The sequence below is a fragment of the Rissa tridactyla genome, chromosome 1 (genome assembly GCF_028500815.1).
Source record: "Rissa tridactyla isolate bRisTri1 chromosome 1, bRisTri1.patW.cur.20221130, whole genome shotgun sequence".
Classification (NCBI taxonomy): domain Eukaryota; kingdom Metazoa; phylum Chordata; class Aves; order Charadriiformes; family Laridae; genus Rissa; species Rissa tridactyla.
Window position 1 is genome coordinate 74,267,713 of NC_071466.1, and position 22,071 is coordinate 74,289,783.

The window sequence follows — 22,071 nt, forward strand, 5'->3', positions numbered from 1 at the left end:
TGACCTTCTGTCTGTTCAGGTGAAACACAGTTTGAAAGGAGTGGTTTCGTGATCCTTAATTCAGATTTACTTTTTAGATAAATACTTTCTAGTGCCAGATGGCAGAGCTGCTTACAGACAGAGGTGAATAATAGAGCATGTCCATTTCTGCAGGTTATTTGGGCAGCAAATCTGATTTAAAAAAAAAAAAAAAGAGAGAGAAAAAAAAGACAACACTGGAATATTCTAGATTGCACTAAGAAGCCAGTAACTTCATCAGGTCTCCTGTGTGTGATAGGTAAGTGCATTTTAAGTCCCAGATTTCTGAAATACAAACTGCTATAAAAGATTTCTTCTGTCTCACTTCAGAAATAGATGCTAATGGTCTGACTTTAAAGCAAAAGATTTATTTTTTCTTTGGCATTGATGTTATTTCTGTTGGGCAGCTGGGAGGGCTTCTGCCGAGGACATATGGACCAACATGGTAAAATGTTGATTCTTTTAATGCACATAGAAGGACATGAAACCTTCTTAAAGTACATCATTCTGACAGTGTCTAGTTTCACAGGGCCTTGTGACCTTTTTACAACTCTTTGTTCTTACTTAGTGAGAGATTCAACCTTCTAAAATATATTTCACCTTTTTAAAAGTACATTCTACCTTTTTAAAGTACTTCATGCTGACAGTGTCTTCTGTTGTTTCAGGAAAGCTTGCAAGAAGAGCTCTTTTGAGCTCTGTACATTAGTATGGAGGATTTGTATGAAAAGGATTGCATCCTGAATACTGCTATCACTAAATATTAGTATTGTGGCTGTGAATACATGACATAAAAATACATGCAGTTGAGCTGGCTACCATGAGGTCTTTCTGTTATAAACTCTCCCTCAAATGCGGGTGCTTGGGAAAAGTTCATTAAATTATTCTTTGTTCCTGAAATAAGTGGATGGCTTTCAATTGTATTTTGGTAAACAGGAGGTAGTGAGTAATAGGAAGAATGTGGCCTTTGTGGCTGTACTTTTCTGCTTAAGAAAGAGTTCTAATTATTGTCCTATAGCTTTGTAGACTCATTGGTGAGAACGTGATATTAAAAACACTGATACTTCTACAGAATGTTGATTTTACACAGAAAAATTGCATGGAAAAGTGACTACTCCTTTGCCAGCGCATATGCAGTGAGGCAGACTTGCAAACTAGACGAGAAATGGACCTTGGAAAGAAAGACTAGTGGGGAGTTAGAGGGGATTCTTCTTGGTGCCCTCCTATGAAGTCTGCAGTTCATCTGGGGAATAGAAGGGAATCAGGACAAGTTTGATCTCAAATTTATGAATTTCAGAGAAACTTCTTTTGATCTTATGTCAGAAAGTAAGTTGAGAGTGCTTTTGTTTGCAGACTGTCCATTTTTAGAATTTATAGCATAGTGTGAGTAAGCATTCATACTGTCATGAAATTTGCTTTTTGCCAACACTAGGTATGGCTTGTTACTGGTCAGAAGCAAAAGTTTTAGTCCTTTTTTTAGTCCTTTTAGTCCTTTAGTCAAGACGAATTTACGTCTTGAAACGATTTGGTGTCTTATAGAGGGTCCCATGAGAGACCCTACTGGGCTTTGCCATGTTTACTGAATGTTCACAGCTTGTACAATCAGTTTATCTATAGCAATTTCACTAAAATACATGGTAAATAGAAGTAGCCACTTAAGGGTGTGGGCAATATTACAGATTGAAGTAAGAAATTGGAGTTGAATTGAAGGGAATTGTGTTTGACAGTGTTTTAATCCACGCTCTGAGGATCCAGACGTGTTGCCTCTGGAGTGAAACCAACACTACCATTGCAAGAGGTGCTCAAGAGACTTATTTTGGTGAGCTTCACAAAGCCATGGCTGGAGGGATCATAGTGAAACACAGAATCGTCTCCCGTGCTACGACCTCAATTTGTCACCTTTATTGCTATATGGTGAAATTACATCCTTTTTTATTGCCTCCCTTTTACCAGTGTCTTTTGCAATTGAACACACATAAGTATTATTACCCTTTTAACTGATATGGTCTGAGAGAGACTGAATCAGTTATCGAAGGGCTCCTCCGTAGTGAAACTGCAAATGCCCCCGAGCAGTCAGCTCCTGTGGGCCTGAGTGGGCAGGGCGAGACGTGGCTTTACTGCCTGTGGGGCGGGCTGGATTGTGAACGGCAGAGATGCCTGTGGGTGGGAGGCCAAGGCAGCAAGTCCTCCTGGCTCCTGCCATCCAGCCCCCTTCTCCTCCCCTTTTGCCATGAAAGCCTTGTTTCTGCCAGCTGTTCTGTGCCCCAGAGAGAGGTGGAGGTGCTGGCAGTTTGCATGGGGCAGTTGGCGTATTTTGGTTTTCCCGTTGAAGAAGAGCTCTCTCACAGGATCCTTTTGAAGATCCTTTTGTCATTTCAGTGCTAGGGAGTAGGGGAAGGGGTTGAGCACCTTCAGGGTACAGAAAGCCAGTGAGAGAGGGGACCTGGTTGGGCATGTGGAAGGGTAAACTTCCATTTGCACAGGGAGTGCTTGAAGGAAACAGCTGCTTTTGTGCTTGGAAGTGACAGGAGGCTGCTAGTGTGTGTGCATTTGTGAAGTGAGGAAGGGAGGGGCTTGGCATCAACACTCACCGTGTCTGAATTTTGACTACCTTGTAAATGCTTTGCCTTTTTTTTGTGGGATGCAAGTATTTCCTAATAGCTCAAGAAGAATGGAACATTCTTTTCATTGCTCATTAGCAGGATTTATATTTCAGTTATGTAAACATCCCCACAACCTTTAATTTAATGGAAAATAAAAAAAATATCACATGGCCACTGGTAAGATTTTATTGAGGGCTAGAAACAATTTGTCACACGTAACAATTGTCTCTTTAAAAAGTGGGGTGTCTTTGAATACCAATTTTATGTAAAATTTAGCAGAAAGACAAATGGAGGGCAGAACACTTATCAGTGTGAAGATCGGCTTAGCTGATGTTATATTTGTGATGAGTAGCAGACAAGAACTTGCTAGTAAATTGACTCAATTTGTGTGAAGATTTGATACCCCTTCCTGTCATGAGCAAGACATCCAGAATAATTGGGAAGAGTCTTTTCTTCCTAGCACCGTGTTTACTTGTCACTAACAGCATTTGCAAACCTCTAAAAGGCTTCTAACAGAAAAAAGAAAGGTAGCAAATGGGCATTTGGGAGGGCTGTGGTAGATAAAGAGTGTAATATTTTGCAGCTTTTTTTTTTTAAAGTATGACATCTTTCCCAACTTCCCTACAACTTTCCCAACTTCCTTACAACTTGCACTTTTTTTTCCCCCATTCCTCTGTGATTTCTATTTCTGGGATGCAAGAAAACAATGTCTTCACAGTAGAAGCGTGACTACTTATATGCAAAAATTAATAATGCAGCCTAGATTTCCCCATACTGTGCTGCACGTTTCATGGCTGGAGTGCTCTTCATACACCTCACCTCTTCTGCATAAGCACGTAGTAAATGGTTGGATTGTAATAGCAAACCAGGGCTTCTCCTTAATATTTAAAATAGAATGTGAAATACAGGATCTACTAATGCAAAACAGTTTGACCTTGAGACTGTATTTTGTAATCTTTTCCTCGCTTCCCATTTTTCAGGACAGCACTCTGGTTAGGCTGACTTGTGGAGTTGTGTATGTGACGATGTTGAGGAACAGACCTAATGTCGGGGCATTCTGTGGATTCTGGCTCCATGTTTGTTCAACCTGGGGGAGGTATTGGCGTGTACTATGATTTTCTTTCCATGAAAATCAGGTGCAGAGCAAGGTAAACTTTGATTGTGTTTCTTGCCCAACAAGAAGTTGTTACTCATTCAGGAACACAACCTAGTATTAGGAATGCTAAAGTACTGCTGCAGCCAATGATACAGATATAGTCACAGATACGTGTTTTATTTCTTCCCAACCAGGAGCTGAAAATAGATGAAAATTTAATGTTGTGAAAGTACAGGTTGCATACATAATGCAAGCAAATCTGAAATAATTCTGAGGAAGTCAGATCAAGACAGGCAAGTTTCCTCTTTTTCTGTGAGACATATTTTGATATGATGGTGATAGCATCTTGTGTAAGTTAGTACTGCAGAAGAGTTGCCACATTGATCACAATAATAATTTGCTCAGAATGAAGAGAGTTGATGTTCTTTAAAATTCTCAAGACTGGTACTTCAAAATGTGCAATATGAGGGAACACTTCAGGAAACTATACATAGTTTATAAAAGAGTTTAAAGAATGCTGCATTTTATTTGCCACAAGGCAAAGGAGAAGATCAGACAGAGCACAGCAGGACACACAGTATATTCTACCTTCTGTCTGCTTGAGGTTTGTAGCAGGGGTCATAACTATCTTGACCTAGAAAAAGAATGTACTGCCTGGGTTTGTGGGCTGATTATTGGAAACTTGAGCCTTTAAAATATGTTTACAGGAAGTGTCTTCTGAGCTACGCTGGGTCTGACAACTGCTTTGAATGAGCATTAGTTTGCAGCTGTACTGTCAATGTCGCTCATCCTCACCTACTTGTCCACTGCAGAGGTTCCTGCTCCTCAAATTTGCCAGCATAAACAGCAAATATAATCCTTCCCCAGCTTGGTTCTGTCAGAGTGCTTTGGTTTAAATTGTACCTTCTGCAAACTGTTTTGTTTTGCTCTTTTTTTCTGTCCAAGTATTTGAGGTGGGGGGAGGAGTTGGGCTTTTGTTGGTGGTTTTTTTTGGTTTTGTTGGGATTTTTTTTGAAGAAGAAGAATAATTTTAGGTTGTACCAACAAGTGAGGACAAGCAATGGGAGGCAGTAGCTTAGGTTGGCTCAACTCACATGGGAATAGAATGCCTGTTGGACTGTGCCTGGATACAAGCTATCAAAGCTAGCAAACTAGCTCTGTTTTTCTCTGTTTAACTAATGGACAAAATCACACCTGGTGTCGTGGGTTGCGGGTACCCTTCAGAGATGTTGACACCACAATTAATTGCAAAGGAAAAGGGTTAGTCATTTGTTCCTCCCTGGAGTGATTACACTCCCTGTCATTCTTAAGTTTGTTTTGTATCACACTTTGAGGGTTCTCCTCAGGGAGTAGTGTCATGTGCTTCACTTTATGCAGTATTTAGGAATAATGGTGTGGCAGATTTAATTGAGAACGGGTGTTTTCCTCTGTTTTTGTCGTAACCCTGGTTGTAAGTAAAAGCAATTGGGGGGAAAAAAAGAATCTCACTCTATATCATTTCCTTACAGTGAAGGATCTGAATGTCTTTTAAAATCTGGCAACAGGCACTAAGGCTTGAACTGCCATCATCAGTCAATTACAAAACAATTTCTATATGGTTTTAATTAAGCAAAAACATTCTATAGCCTTTGAAGAATCTTATTTTCTACCATCATAATTTCTTAATGCAGAAGGCCAGAGGCAAAACATGCCAAGAAGCTGGTGCTTTGGTGTGGTCTGCAGTAGCGCATTACCACACTCTGCCGTGGTCCTAGTGCTATTACAGGGCAGTATAATTTAAAAACTGTACAATGTAGGGTGAAAAAGAGGGGCTTGAGTTGGTGCCCAATTAGAATCTTTCATATGCAAGTGACATTGGACTCTCTGGGTTTACTACCTGGGCATGTACTGCTGGTGTTCAATTACATTGTTATGGCTAAAGCTAGCACTTTAGTGGTTCTTAATCAGTTACTAAAGTGCAATTGAAGTGCAAATAAAAAATGTGATTGTCTCAAAGAGGAGAGCTTCAGGCAGACTCTAGAAATGTAGTTGAAGAACTGAAGTTGCCTTTAGAATGGGGTGCAGAGCAGGAGGGAGGTTAGTGGGAGGTTGGTAGGTAGATGTTGCAATATTTTTCTAAAAATCTCACGGACAGACTGATTTTAAAACACATCATGCTAGAGTGTGTGATTTCTAGTGTTGCTCTGCAAAATGGGTGTGACTTCCTGATGGTAATGAGCAAGGTACGAATATAACTCGCCAGCAGAGAAACTTGATGTAGTTACTAGGTCGCATTGTCTCTATTTTACAGATGCGTGAGCTAAGCCACAGAGATGAAAGGGATTTGCCTGTGACCACAGAACTAGTAATTTTTTGTCATAGTATTGTAAACAGGATTTTTAGATTCCTTTTATCATCTCTGCCATTTTCATTTCTTCATTTTAAGTGAAATTGATAATAACTAACCAGGTTTAAGTATTTGTATTACATGTCCTGAAGGTGAATGGTGGTTCAGTATATTACAGGGTTATAATGTAGCAGATCCATTGTATCAGCCCTTGATCTTGTGACTGTGGCTGGCAGTGACTTGCTTTTTGAGTAGCTTTCATGGTGTCTAGGAGCTTTCACAGTACGTGCCCTGCTTTCAGAATGGAAAAAGAAAAATAACTATACTAAAAGTAAGTTATAAAAGGTACCAAATCGAAACTTTGTGTGCCTGCACTGAATTTACCAATATAAAAATGATTTAAAATAGTAAATGACTTTGCCAAAAACTATTGCATATCACATTTAACCCTGAAAAGAGCTCCACATAATGTCAGATGTCTCTGTCCTCATTGAGGAACTCTCCAAAAGCCAGGGTAAGTAAAATGCTTCGTAACTTCTCATCTGAACTGACAGTCATAGAAGTGAACTTCAAGTTTGTTCTGCCTTCACCCTGGACATGAAAAGAGAAGAAAACTTGAGCTGCCTTCACTTCTGTGAAGAGGTGTAATTTTGTAAGAAATTTTAGATACTTTGCTGATGAGTGCATAGAAGCGTAGGGCTGGATGGGTTGAGTCTAGTCTTAACGGCGGCATAATGCTTCTTTTATAAGGAAACCAACTTTTTCTGTGGTTAAACTAGCTTTTTTGGTTGCTGTTATTCCAGTGAGGTTAGTTATTTGGTTAATTTCCTATTGCCTTTCTGGTGTTTAGCCCTTGTCATGTATTTCTTGAGAGCAAATTGTAACTCATCTCAGCCTCCACTTTGCTGAGCTTAACAATTTTTTGGTCTGCTCTGAGGAGGCTGACTCTCTGTTGTCCTCATAAGCCTTTCTCTACACGTTACAGACTGAGCTGAGCGGTGTTTAGCTTGTTGTAGCCAGTGTTCCTGCCTCAGTCTCATTGCTGCTTTTTGTAGTGACAAGATAACGTTGGCTGGTAAGCCCTAATGCAGTATCTGCCCTTTTTGTGTCTGCATTGTCTGACACAGAGGTTTTCCTTCTTGGCTTTTCTCAACTGATAAGCTCCCAATTTGTAGCAGAAGTTCTTGTTAGTCTGTAGTGTGTCATTTTGTCTTAATCCTTTTTAACTTCATCTTATTTCTTTTACTTCAGACCTGGTTCTTCTTTGATAGTTTTGATTTTCCAAATATTTACACACAGCACTGTAAACTGATTAATTGCACCTTAATTACTGCATCACAACTCAGAACACTGTTTATTTGATGTATGAGTCTTCCATGAATTTAATGTTTTAAGGGAGTGTTTTTCTTATGACCAATCAGTATATTTTTCTGTGAATTAAAGTTTTAGCTTTCTTAATCCTACTGTATAATTTATGTATTCACCCCATCTATATATTTTACTAGAGAAGTATCTTCTCCATATAGGAACCTGTTGCCTTGCCCCAGTTTTGTGGTACCACAGTCAAAGATTTCTAACACGCACTGTTGTAGCAAAATGGCAGATATTTCAGGTTAAAAATCATAATTGATGTTGTCCTGGAGAGCATACTAGTTGAAAAGCTTTTGTTTTGGCCTTAAGATAAAAAATTTGATCCATAGAATTATTTGCTAACTCCCAGGTACACAATTAAGGTGTTTGTTCTACGATTCTGAGTGTAAATAGAGAGGTGAAGGTGTGAAACAGAAAGATCAGTGTGTGGTGCATCAGTTGTGCAGCAAGCAATTGCTTATACATTATTGTTTTCCTTCTATAATGCTTTTGGAAATGTGAAATAACTGTACTACTGGGTTCCAGTGGCACCTGTAATAACAGGTAGGCCAGCAGTGGAACAGTTTGTCGAGAGAGCTTGAACAGTTTCCATTCTTGGAGGTTTTTAAGACCCAACTGGATAAAGCCCTGAGCAACCTTGTCTGAGCTGAGTGGTGACCCTGCTTGAAGCAGAAAGCTGGAATATCCTTTCCAGCCTGAATTATTGTGTAAAGTCAGACTCCACTATCTCTTGATGAGGAACAGGTTCCCTCTTGGAAAGAGAAGTGCAGTGGAGTAATCATTCAGCAGAGTGGGCTGAACACACTAGTGCTGCTTTGTTGGGTTTGGCTTCTGCTCTTCTGTAATGTCTCAGCCTGCAAGATGCTGTGATGCTGCCAAGGGGCAATCATGCAGCCTGCATGGATTCACATAAATTCTCTTTCATTCTGACAGGATTTTCATGTCATTATCAAAAAATAAGTTAAAAAAAGGATATATGTGAGGTAGTCATGTCTGGGCTATAGCAGGAGATAGGACCACATTAGAGGAAACCTGTCTCTTACCTTCAAGGTCAAAGGCTGAGGAAGTGAGCTGGCATCTTCAGCTGGCTTCTGGCTTGGACTGTCCTGTAGCCCAGCCCATTTCCCATCAGATTCATCCACATTTTGCTCTCCCATTTGCTCCTTCATCCCGATGCCCACTTTTTTTATACTGTGTGTTACTTTACTTCTGGCTTTGCTTCTGGAGTGAAGCAGTGCTCCCCATGTGGACAGCACTGTGCCAGGTTTGTCTGTCTACCTCACCTCACTTCCCATCCCGGCAGGTTTTGCACTATCCAACACCCCAGCTGCCCTCATGCCAGGATGTGAGGCACCTGCTCCTAGTTTACCACTACAAAGCACAGTTCTTGCAACACAGCTCTTGCATCATTTCAGAAACTGTAAACCTGAAATTCAGAACAGTACCCTCATGTAATGATTGTTTCTTAAGATCACCATGGGGGCTGAGAAAAGACTATGGGTGAAGTGTTGCAATACTGTGTGACAACTGTGTTAGGCAGAACAGAAGCAGCTGTCAGCAGTGTGATGGGGAGCCTCCCGTGCACCTTGGTGTCTCATTCAGGGGCTAACCCCAATAGCTGGTGGATTAAGTGGTATAGATGTTGGATTCGGCTGGCTACAGAGTGAGCCTAAGAAAGCTGTGGCTTTTTCAGATTAAAGTTAGCCTTCATGTATAGCTGCGTTACTTTCCTGCCATGTGGATTGTGTATCTGTTTGGTATCTGTTTGACAATGAAATTGCGTAAGGATTCTGGACTGACTGTTTTATGGGATAAAACATGCTAGGAAATGTCTTGATTATACTTCTTGAATGGGAAAAAAACCATTAAGATGCCTGTTGCTTATGTGTGGTGAGTGATGTTGGTATGGCTAAGGACACTATGTTCTTTGTCACAATGGAAGAGCTGTGAGTGTTGGCAGCAAGAAATGAAACTCTCAGATCTCCCTACCAGTGGTATCTGAATTCAGTCTGAACCTGCAGGAAGTAAAAATTGCTTGAGGGGGCTGGGTTAGCATTTCTGTTTCATGGAGCATCCTCTTGGGGAAGTAGTTGCAGTGCCCTGTGGTGACCCCAGCACTGACTGCAGCTGGAATAAGCAGACAGGACAAGGTAGCCAAGTTGAGAAGCTGTGCTGGAGAGAGCTTGATTGTCGCTGGTGACATGAAGTAGCTACTTTATTGAGCTTTTTATACTGTAACTGCATTGAGTGTTTTACAGACTTAATAGAAAAGTATTTTTGTTAAATGTGTTTTATTTTGATTAATATAGTAGAAGGGAGATATACATCACAGTCCTTAACTGTAAAATGTTACACTAACAGTACCCAATTCTGAAATTTCTCTTTTGACTTTATTCTTGTGTTCTCTTTCCTCAGAACTGATCCACAGTCCAGATTCTGTTTCAAATGTTAAAGGAGCTATGTTATAAAACGTTAACACTCTGCATTGTTTACAGATTTTTAGTTTTTTAAAAAATTATTCCTATATTTATTGCTTTCCCAAAAAATGTTTTTCCTAGGCTACTGTCCTGTTTATATGGATCCATTCAGTCAGAAACAGTTTGTCCTTTTTGTGTCTTTCAGGCTTTGTTAAAAAAGAACTGGATGCACATGCCGAATTTCATCAGTGAAAGATGGAGTAAGGTAATATAATTTTAGTGATTGTTACTATAATGTGTGATGATCTGTGGACACTGAATGCAAAGGTTCAAAGATTAAATAAATTAGAGGCAGACAAAGCAAAAGAACTTCAGCCTCAGAAATAATGAACTGCTGACAAGATCATACATTTAGTGTCAGTGGCATGCTTACCCTATGCTTTGTACTGTGGCCAGAGGTTTTTTACTATCATTGGGTGCCTTGTCCACAGAAGCTCAGGTAGGTCATTACCTAGTGACAGTGTCATTAGTCATTTGTTCTTCTTTGAACAAGTGATATGTTTCCGGAAAAGTGTAAGATTTAAAGTACAGCCTATGCTGAAAGGATGATATTTGTCACCTGTTTCCACCATAAGAGCAATCTGATGGTTCCTTAATTCTCCTCCCTCGAACATCCTGGGCGAACAGAGATGGAGAAAGGCATCTCTGATTTGGTGCCCCCAGTGCCCTTTTACAGAATTCAGCAAAGAATGAATGTTGGAGTAGAATCAGTGGTGAACAGTAGTGACTTCTCAGAGGTGTTTTTGCCCAACTCCTACTAAGGTAGAACAAGCTCATTTGTAAGATCAAGCAGACAGAGACAGCAAATGCACTTTCCTGTGCAGCATTGCTTTTCTTGTATCAGATGTGTGTCTTAATGCAGACTGAGGATCAATTACTGAAAAGTCTAGAGAGGTGTGGTGCCATGATTGTGCCTACACCTGAAATTATAGCAAGTGGTCGATACCATGGACTGGGTTATTTAACTGGGGCGGAATGGAATACAGTGGACAATGGGATGCTTCAGGGGTTTATGTGTAATTTTTTCCTTTCACCATCTTGAACCGTTCAGTGAAGAATAACTTGGGAATCAGGCATGCACTTACAGATCTTTCTTGATCCCAGGAAGGCAGGGACGAAGTTGCCAGCAGCAAATTAGTGTTGCCAGACCCTGTAGCTAGTTTTACTGCAACTTAAAAGGAATTGCAGTAATACTAGTCATTCATATAATCTTTCTTTCTTCTATTAATCATTGTCTGCATTGGAAAAGATATGCCTGGGGCAATCCTGCATCTTTATCCAGTTCAGTGCTGCTTCTTGCTGAAGAAATTAAAAAAGAATTGTCATTCTTCCCCAAGACAGCTATGTCTTCTCCTCTGTGGGGTCTGTCTCCACACTTTCAAAGAAATCCATAACAGTAGAGGAAAAAAACAGCATTTGGGGCTCCCCTACAGGGACAGCATATCATCCTAATTAAGTATTTCTCAAATATGGCCCTGGCTGTGCAATCAACTCCATTTAGACAGATCCCACTACTCATTTGAAGCTTTGTGTTAGATTAGGTCTGGAGAGAAAATAGGAAAGAAAGAAAAGAGAATGCCACCCACTTCTGTTTGCCTGCTTGCGTGGTATTTTGGTGCCTATTTTCTTTCAACTGATTTCGATTTAGTGGCTTCTTCATTAAGAATCAAACTCGTTGCATATGTAAAACTCCACATAACTTTTTTGAATTGAGGCTCCTTAGTGTGTGTGTATAAAACAGAGTTTATCTCCTGTGGCACCCTTTTTAAGTATCAGTCCCTGCTTTCTCTTCAGTCAGTTCTTTGGGTGACATCTCCAGGAAATGTGCGTTGCTAAAGCACGTACTGGTATGGGTGATGAATGGATAAATGGCATGAGTGACTGACTAAGGAGAGGTAATTGCTATTAGCACGGCAAGGTGCTTTATCATTGTTGCTGTTAGCTTTTACTGCAAGTTTACTATCTGCTTTTATAGTACATTTTTTAACAAAAACCAGCATTTGCTAGTTTGTTCCTTCCCCTCTTGCTTTTCCCTTCATGTGGGTTTGTAAAGTATATTAAAATGCGGAGCAGACCATGTGTGAATGCATGGCTGTGTTAAACGTGCAGTCATCCTGTTTCATAGACCATCATGTTCATCATCCTCTTGTTAGTGCTAGATCAATTGCAAGCACCATGCTGGGTTGGTATGTATAATTGCAGTAACTACTGTGCAGTTATTGCATAATGTAAGACACTTGGCCTTTCAATAATGTTCTATATTCCATTAGGTGTTTTTCAGGCTGCTAATTCTAGTCTGCAGAGTTAACCATGACTTTAGCAGTAAGGGCAAAGATGAAGGACTGAGTTTGAATAATACCTTAAATGAAGGCATGATCAGATTGAGTAGAACCTGAATGCAGGGAGAGGGACAGAAAGAAGGGTAAGAGGACATGATGATACATAGCTAAAGAGAACAGCTGTAGAGGACACAGAGTTAGGGAGAAGGCGGCAGCAGAATTTCAGATGTTTTAACTGTCTGGAGACTACAATGATCTGTGCGTTATTACTTTATTTCTTTACTATGATGACTTCTGTCTCTTTTTATGAGTATTTAACCTACGTTATGTTCTGTGCAAGCAGAAAAATAAATTAAGGGTTTTCTGGAATTAAATGCTACTCTAGACATAGTGCTTAGAGATATCGTTTAGTGATGGGTTTTGTCAGAGTTAGGTTGATGATTGGACTAGATGATCTGAAAGGTCCCTTCCAACCTAGGCAATTCGATGACTCTATGATTCTTAAATAAAGGCATTTAAAATGTTTGGAACGTTATCCTATCCAAGCTTACATTCAGTTCAGTAACATATTCACTTTACTCCTGTGTTTGCATTTTAATTATAAAGCTGTTACACTGTTCAAATTACAAAATGTCCAGTACCTAATTGTTAATAATCTCAGCATTATCCCTGGGAGATACATAGATGAAGTACCACAGAATCATTATGAGGATTTCAGGAATAATTATTTCACTAAAACATACTGAGAGGATTAACACTTAATCCGAACCATCTAAACCAACCCTCAAAATCAGCTGCCTACCATCCTACTTTCATTCTGGGAAACTATGCATATGGATCATTTCCTACTTCCAGTGTCACTTTCCATATAGCCATGAAGATAAGATAGGAAATGATCATGCGGGTCCTCAAGTCCCACCTTCCATACATCAAAAGGTCTGACTGTGCAGTACCAACACTTGGCAACTTTCTGTATGGTCTCCAAGGCTAGGTGGAATACAATAGCTTGAAGCACTGTCATAAAAGACAAAAATCTTCAGTGATAGTATGCCTCAGACTGGGGCATTGCCGGCCTGCTAGTCTCTGCAGAATAAATAGAAGAAAAAGCTCCTTGTTATTTTTAGCTTTAGTGCATGATTTTTCATAACTTTTGGGAGGGCAGGGAAGATGGGCTTTAAATACCTGAGGTCATATTTTCATATATGTATGTTTAATCTGAACTCAGACGTCTCAATAAAAGTCCTTTGTAGACACCAAGTACTTGAAGCCCTTGGCGAAGTCAGGAGCAGTTGTCAGTGATCTGAGGTCTCTGAGGAAGTCAAGTCAGTCTTAAAGTCTGCATCAGGAGAAATCTTGATTTTTCCATTCATTTCAGTAGTACCGAAGCTTATATTTACGCATGTTCTCATGTGCTACCCCTAAGCTGAACCAGAGTTTATTGACGTGCCCCGTAAGTGTTAACTTAGGCAGACCCGAAGTAGAAGTTTTTAGCCGCGATATTCAGAAGGAATCTTAACTGGCTGCCTGTTTTGAATGTTGTGTGATGTGTACACACAGCTACAAATGTACTTCTAAAGCACCAGGATGCACAACTCACACTTCTGCTATTTGAAGAATGAATCAATAAGTAGGTGTCTTAAAATTCAGGCCCAATTTGCCTGAAGGAGGCAACATGCACAAATATCACCTTTTAACAGGATGATTGCTTTCAGCTCAAGGCATAGAAAAGCCAGTTTGGGTCAAAAAAAGAGTTTGAAATTGCAGACTAAGGGAATGTTTTGTATGCTTTTAAGGTATTTTTTGCAAATCTTTTGTATGTGTGTGGCAAGCTGATAGAGGTACAAAAATGCTAAAACAAGAAAAGGAAAAAAGAAAAAACTTTCATACATCCTATCGAACAAGTTTTTTGAACTGGATAGTGTATTTATCCTTTTAAAAAGCCTTTAAATTTTGTCAAGAAAATTATGCATCGGCACAAAAACTTTTTCAGATGTCGCATGTTTGAGTGACCCAACAAATTGGAAAGTCTACATGAACATACCCAACAGTTTGTGAATATAAGAAATTGTACTGAATGATGGGAATCTAAGGTACCGTGCAGCTCTTAAAGAGGCTTGTGTAAAAGAGATCCCAGAAGCATCTCAGATTCTCACTAGGATTTTCCATATCAAGTCAAACAAGGGTCCTAGCTATATCTTGCTGTATATCTTGTGATTTGGGGATCTCAGGAGCTTTCAGGAAGTCTTGAGTATTTTGCTTATCATTTCACACAGCATTTTGTAATGTTAGAAGCATGACCTGGTTTTTGCATCTCCCCTATTCTAAAAGCAGTCAGACTTTCTGGCTGTCAGAGTGACTTTTTAAGTTGCTATATTGGGAATTCACAAATTGGGAATTTCTTAGAGGTACCTTTTATTTATATGTAATGAAAATACAGATCTGTTACTGAGATTTTTTTAGAGGATTTTTATTACTTGATACTATTAAATGTTATATGTCTTAGGAAATCGAAAATGTGATCTAGACAACTTCAGGCTTGTTAATTTGACTTTAATAACCTTAGAAAATTTTTTGAAGGAGCGAATAATTAAAGACACGGGAGTTGAGTGGAAGGAGGATGAAACATGACCTATTTTGCTAAGATGGGTCATGTCAGACTGACCTAGTATCTTTTTTTAATAAGAAAGTAGTTTATCTAGAAAAAGAAAAAATGTGCTAGATCTGGTCTCTCTGGATTCTACTGAACCATTTAACATGGTGCTTCATCACAATTACTGTTCAAGGTGGAGGAAGATGAGGTTAGTGTAAGAACTGCGTAAACTCACGCAAATAACTGGCACAAGTAGAAATAACAGGAGGTAGGTATATGAGATTAATGATTCTTTGGGATTTGACTTGCTTAGTTTTCTTGAGGCTTTTTTGTTGTTTTTGAGTTGATTTTGTTGTTATGTTGTACTGAAAGCAGGCTGTTGAAACTTGCTGATGGGAGAAGGATATTAATTTCCAGTACATTCCAGTGGAATGACTGTACAATTAATTGTACAATTAGGTAATACTAAAGGGATGGAATTCAACCCAGCAAATTGTCAGGCCACACACTGGCAGGAATTCACTTACTGAATTTAACCTTGGTGTCAAAATTAGCAGTCCTAAGTTCTTACATAATCAGTGGAAAGAGGCAGATTTTTAATTAGGCACGCAACTCCTGCCTTTCTCTCTTGACTGTTAGCAGAACCTAGGCACCTGACTCTGGCATCTGTGGTGAACATCTGAAATTGGATTGTGCTACAGCCTCAGCTTAGGAAGTAGTACAACAACTTTTCCTACAAACAGGGAGTTCAACAACGGAGCATTTTGAAGGAGAAAGGCCTATGTGAGGGTAAGTGGGTTCGAGTTTGTCTCTAGTCTGTCAGTTTGACACTATCATGAAAGTGATGGATAGGATCAAGGTAAGTGACAGGAGAGGTATTTCCAATTGAGGGAGGGCACCTCATCTGGGTGCATCTGGGCTGGGACCTGATCTGGAATAAATGTGCAACACTTCTTGCGATATCCAAGAAACTTCATCTCAGTGCGTCTCAGATGCAGAGAAAAGCTGCAGGGATGATCAAAGGAATGATATTACAAGAGGGGTCTGAAACAGCTGTGTTGGATATGTCAGGAAGACTAACAAAATGGGTGTAATTGCTGCAGCTATGCTGCTGGGGTCATGGGGAGCTTTGGAATGTGGCCGATATCAGCTAGGTGATAGCTAACAAGCAGGATGTCTCTAGTCCACCAGAAGACTAAAGAAAGTCTATGTGTAACAATATGGCATTATACGAAGTTTATGATACAGAAACAGAAATGTCCAGACATGATTTAGAGGTGATGTGAACTGAGTATATATGGTGCTTCTTAGTGACTGGAGTTTGTGTGTGTACCTAGCATATGGATAAAATATTTAACTGACATAGATATGCATAGCGATAATCCCATAATATATGACAATAGTCAGTAGAAGAATGCTTGATGTACATCTAAGGAAGAGCTTAAAGATTTATGAAGAGCAATGATTGCTTGGATTCGTTGGATTTAGGCTGTTTGGCACCTTGTGCTTTTTGATCACTCATATAGTGTGATACTTGCCGTCTACTGCATTGCCCTGCAGTTTCCCTGCACTGCACAGGGAAAGCTGTGGGATAAATCAGGCATCAAGTGAATTTGTAGGGCTGGACAAAGGCATGTTAAGTTTAGCCTATGACAAAGATACGTTTAGAAACAGACTGCTGGGCAGTAAACTCGTGACCAGTGAGAGAAAAGCTTGCTCTGAAGCGAAAACTGTGAAGATCTCTGATGTGTCTGTCGTGACAAATGACGGGTGCAGTACTTACAGTCAGTGACAGCCCTTGCCCCAGATATCTCCTTAGTTTGACAAATGCTTAAACTTTAACTGTATGTTGCTGAAGAACTGTCCTTTGTCTAGATGCTAGTTTGTCCCAACACCAGGTTTGAAAAGGAGCTGAATTCTTTCAGCAAGGGTGAGTAATGTGCTTTCTGCTCTGTTGCAAATCCTGACTGGCTCTAAGTGGCTTTATCAGCTATTAAGACATTGATCGGGTCATTCTTTAGCAGAATTATCGGTAAAATAACAGGAGGGAAATGCCACTGCGAGAAACCTTTTAATGTACTTCCGGCAATGTTATGTTTAGTTCTCTAGTTATTTGTTTATTAATAAGTGCTTAGCTTGTGTTTCTGAGATTCTTAAGTGCATAGCAGAATATCAGGAGAGAATAGTATGGCTTCTCTTTTTTTTTTTCCTGCTTTCTAATTAATCATTACATAGTGGTACTAAGTCGTTATTGTTCTGTGGTAAAAACAATCGTGTGATGATCTCACAGTCCTTACTTGGAAAATTGCCACAGTGAAGAAAAAATACTATTTATGGACTGAATTGTCAATAGTTTGGAAGGGGGTATTCTGTTGGAAACAGTCTGAGAGGATGGAGGGCAAGAGGGAGGACTGAGAAGATAAGAGTGAAAATGTGTGAGTGCTTTTTCAGGTTTATTGTTTATTAGAGTCATGGTCAACTCCCTTAGATTTATAATCTGTCCTAGTTTAGGTTTGGCCTTTTTTCTGTATTCTGGGTTTTATTTAGTACCAAGTCATGTTTTTCTGGCTAGTAAACTGGGGTTTTAATTTGAAAATCTGTCTAAGCCTCTTCCTGAGAGACAACACTTGGAGCATCTCAGGCCTACATGGCTGTCACTTATAAGGATGGCCAGAAAAATTGGAAGAACATCATTTGAAGAGGTTGCTGGAGAAGAAAAAGATGATCAGGGATGGAATTCCACCTCTTTAAGTTTCAGGAAAAAGGCATCTTACGCTTCTATTGAGGAAGAAAAGGAAATAGAGGAATTTCTAGCAAACCTTTCCTTCCCATCACAGTGTTTTGGGTTTTTTCTTTTTTGGGGAGGGGATGGATGAAATAAGTGCAAATGAAGAGACAAAGAGTATTGTCAGATTTGGAATACTTCCCTGGTCTGCCCAAGAACTGTTTTAGAACATTATTAAACACGAGATGTTGGAGTGCAAATTTAATCCTGTTTCTAGTCTCTTAAGATAGCTGTTTAAAAGTCAGAAAGAATTACCTTTTGAAGGTTCCTATCTCTCTGTACTCAATTCTAACTATTTGCCTATTTTGCTTAACTTCAGTACAGCTCAGTGAAGTGAATCCCATCCAAAGAGTATACACCTTGCTTAACATTTTCATAGCATGGTGTTTAGTCAGGGTAAACACTGTCCTCATGATTTGTTCACACAGATTCTTAAACAGTAATAAAAAATGAAATAATTTTGTACAATGAAATAGGGTCTATGTGAACTGTATCTCTGCTGAAATGTATGCAGTACAAGACAGGTTGTTCTAATTTACTTGGATCTTTCTGTCATGGTGCTTTTAATGGTAAATTTTTCTGTTTGGATAGATTATATGCTATAAAAACTAAAAATAAAATATGCCAAGGTATTCTGGGGGTTTGTAGGCAAGCATGACAGAGAGAATATGAATTTCTTCTTCAAATGTGTTCATGCTAATTTTGCTTTGAAACAAAAATATATTCATTTGGGAATATTTTTGTTCAAGATTTTTCTGTAATTTCCATATTAAAAAAATCTTAGTGCAACTCCTGCTAGACTTTAACCCCAGAAATGCCTAAAACACAAAGATGAGATAGTCTGAAAGATGTATTGTGGCTCAGACCCTTGTGAGAGTTTACGCTCCTTGAAAGCATTTAAAAAATAGTCTGTCTGAAATTGTACTTTATTGTTGAATTTTTGCCCATGTTAACATAAGAAAACAAAGAAAAAGAAAAAAAAAGGTGTTGCTCAGCTGTTAGCACTAAGCTATTTTTAGTGGGACATTTGAGCATTGATCTGGTGTTTCTGAAAGGAGACATTTTCACTGTGATTGTGCATGTTCACATAAGCAGATTTGTCTAAAGGAAGGTTGCTGGGATTTGGGATAAGGTGATTTTTGGAGCTGTTCCAGACAGCTGCCAAATACTCTCAAACATCCAAAGTGGAGGTGTAGAGAGAAATGGTTGTGTGGAGGAAACTCCAGCTGTGTAAACCTACATGTTTGGTAGTGTGTCCTGGAAACATCTTGGATAGTGGTGTTTCCACCACTTTGGTTGGGTGCTTCATTCCGTAATTTTGGAATTCATGGAATTTGGAATCCATAATAACAAAGCTCCATCCCATAAGGGAGCCAGGCTCCATTTAATAAATATGCCCATTAATACAGACAGGTACCTTAGTCTTCAGTGAAGACTGTTAGCACTTGATAAACAAGGCCTGACTTTAGAAGCTAAACTTGTTTGAACCAAAGCACCAACTATGATTTTTATGGGTGATGGGAGGAAAAGCAGCTACCTTTCGTTGATTTTCCTTTTTTAAAGGTCGTCTTTAGGCTTTAAGGTGTGGGGTAAAGATCTTGTCTTCAGCCTAAAGAGAGGGGAAGCTTTTTCTCTAGCTAAACTACCACAACAGAAACTAAAGGAAAACACTCCTGAAATATTTTCAACACTTTTATTCCTGGGATTCCCTGTGTTCTTTTTCTTTTAATGCATGGGCCCGGGCCAATACAGGAACTCTATGACTATACTATGAAGAAAATGAATAATCTTTAGGAAAGGAAAAAATTTAACACCTTCCCTACAGAAATAAAGTAACAGCATCAGGAAAGAAAACTGTTAAAAACCAAGATGAAAGAGTATCCAATTAGTGATTGGAATATCATGGTATTAATCGGTTGGTAATGGGAATAAAGAAAAGGTGATAAACAATCAGACTCCATTCTGTTTGTCTCAATACAGCAAAAATGAATTTTTAATTAAATCCTCCTTCTATTCACTGTTACTGGGAGAGGACTTTCTTGCTTTCTAATTCCATGTGTGTATGTATATATGTGTGTATATATATATATAAATAGTTTAGTTTAGTTCTCTGGATTTTTTTGTGTTGTTATTTGAATATTTATTAGAAGATCTATGAGTATTTTCAAATGCCAGTCTACGAAGCTTTAAGCTTGGCATAGGATTGCAGTTATTTATCAATATAAGTGATTCTTATGTTTTCATTGTTAGTGAAAAATATGTTATCACTACTTCTGTTTGTTATTCTCTTACAGTTCATAGACTACATAAATAGGAACTAAGTAAAAAGAAATCAGAGTTTTAGGGGATTTTTAATCTCTTGAACAATAAGGTAGGAGATAATGTTCTAGGTTAACTGATGCACTCTCAAACAGATGAATTCTTTGCGCGTTCAAGGTGAGTTCTTTAACAGTACACTTGAATGGCTGTTGAAGAGAAATTCTGAAAAAATGTGTTTTGTAAACATACCAGACACATGTAGCACTTAGTAATAGCTTGAAAGGTAGCATTTTGTTTCTGAATTACAAACTTTAATATTTTCTGGTTTGTTTCACTGATATTTGTCTATGAATCAGCTTTGAAATCACTATACTATAACAGGAAGAAAAGCCTTTTCTATTTTGGATTCATAAGTATGACAAATCAGCTTTGTTTTGTATGGTGCCTGTTGGTACATTTTATCCTCAGACAAACAATCAGTTATATGTGTCGGCCCATTTGCTTTGATGGGTTAAGTAATAGTTATAATGTCAAATAACCCTGCCACACAGTCTTTTATTTCTTTGAGAAGGAAAGTTGGGAGTGCTTTCAGATAGTATTTGACGCCAAGGAGGAAAAATGGAAAGAAAAAGTTCTTAAGGACTGATTTTTCAAGAAAGCACAGCTGGGGGCAAAAGTGACTCGGGGAGCAGTGGTTACGGATCCCCATGGACAAAACGATGCCCAGAGCATTGGGTATGAGTGGTGTCAAGTGACTGTATTTTATCATATATGTTTGTTGATGTTTATTCAGCTTTATGGAGAAATGCACTTATTGGTACTTGAGATTGTCTGTAATTGAGAGCTTGGATATCTTGCTATGCAGTGAAAGGAAGAGGCAAGCACAGACAAAAAAATTATCATGATTTCCTCCAAGTCTTAAAGTAAAAGCAGTTTGTAATTTCCCAGCGCAGCTTCAGTCATCTGGAGCAGCTCTTCTTGGTCTTGTTTAAAAACTGTCCTTTTTTTCCCTTCCCCAGGAGCACCAATAAGTATTTGGCATCCATTACAAAACATCTTTCATTAGACTGGACAAAATCAGTATGCTAAATAGGAGCCTCACAGAGCAGGAAAGATCCTTTCTATATCCTGCTGCATCCATCGCTACAGAGATGGCACTGGCATATTGTAACTTAATGTTTTGGCTTTGAAATCATATAGCACAAAAGGAGTAACTGTCCTGAGGTCAGTTTCCATATTAGTGATCAAAAAGAAAAATCTGAACATGAGACCTGAAAAGATTGTGGTTGTAGAGGTGCCTCAAAAAGAGACACAGCAACTACCACATGGTCATGGCTTTTCCAGAACTGAGGAGAAATTCTTAGTATGTTTTTCACTATTGACTCCTGCAATCTGATTTGTAATCTTGGCAGATTAAAGAGTTCTTTTACAATATGACAGATCACATTAGGAAAAACCTTTTGGATAAGTGATTGCAAACTCTATTCTCGATTACGCAGGAGTGACCTGGGCATGTCACTGGGGAGGAAAAGAGAATGTGTTTTAACACTAGTTATTTGGATGCCGCATTGTCCACTCCCAGGCAACATAATTTTATCTACCGTTGTAAAAGGCAGATATAGCTGCAGTTTCATGCCGTTTGCTTTTATGACAGTTTAACTGCAAGCAAACCTATCCATTTGTGTAGTGGTCATATTTTAGAAATGGAAATATTAATAAATATGTTAACTTTTGCACCTTCTACCTGACTGTGCAGTCAAACTTCTATACCTTTTCACCCCCTCTGGATCTCTGAAAACATTCCTCCATTTGTAAGATTGGAGTTTACAGTACCAATCATTTAAATTAGCTAAACTGCTTGTGAGGCTTAAGTTATATAAAAACTTGTAGTACAGCAGAAGTGTAGAGAACAGTATTTTTTTGGCTCTCACAGTCTTTATTGTGAACCAATAAAGGAGCTGCATACCCAGGATTGATTAGCACTTCGATAATTTCATAGCCAAGATAAGGATGCAATTTGGTAGCTCATTGCGTGTGGAATTCTCCTTAAAATCTGTGTATTACCACAGAGACATCCCTCGGATACTTAGCCACAGAGCTGTTCAGAATAGAAGAGTTAACAAAGTGCGTGTTGAATGCATGCTAATACCACTGTTTCTGCATCATCCTTTAGTAGCCTGAATTTTCATAGGGATTTTACACTGTTGTTGCTTTAGTATTAAAAGATCCCCAGGGCTTGGGTTGAGTGCTAGTCTCCTATTCCTTCATTC

General features: G+C 39.0%; 1 protein-coding gene across 15 annotated transcripts in view; it reads left to right on the forward strand.

Moving 5' to 3' along the window:
* The window catches only part of INPP4A (inositol polyphosphate-4-phosphatase type I A), a 131,654-nt gene that overhangs the window by 45,417 nt on the left and 64,166 nt on the right, over positions 1-22,071 (forward strand). For 11 of the 15 annotated variants that reach the window (XM_054212636.1, XM_054212473.1, XM_054212714.1 and 8 more), the window contains one exon: positions 10,034-10,093. The exons of 2 other annotated variants lie outside the window; for them this stretch is intronic. The gene's annotated coding sequence lies outside the window, so the exon portion shown is untranslated. Of the gene's footprint in view, positions 1-147; positions 278-6,476; positions 6,555-10,033; positions 10,094-22,071 lie in introns of those variants that run through there. 2 more of the 15 variants (XM_054212220.1, XM_054212131.1) reach the window with 2 other exon arrangements.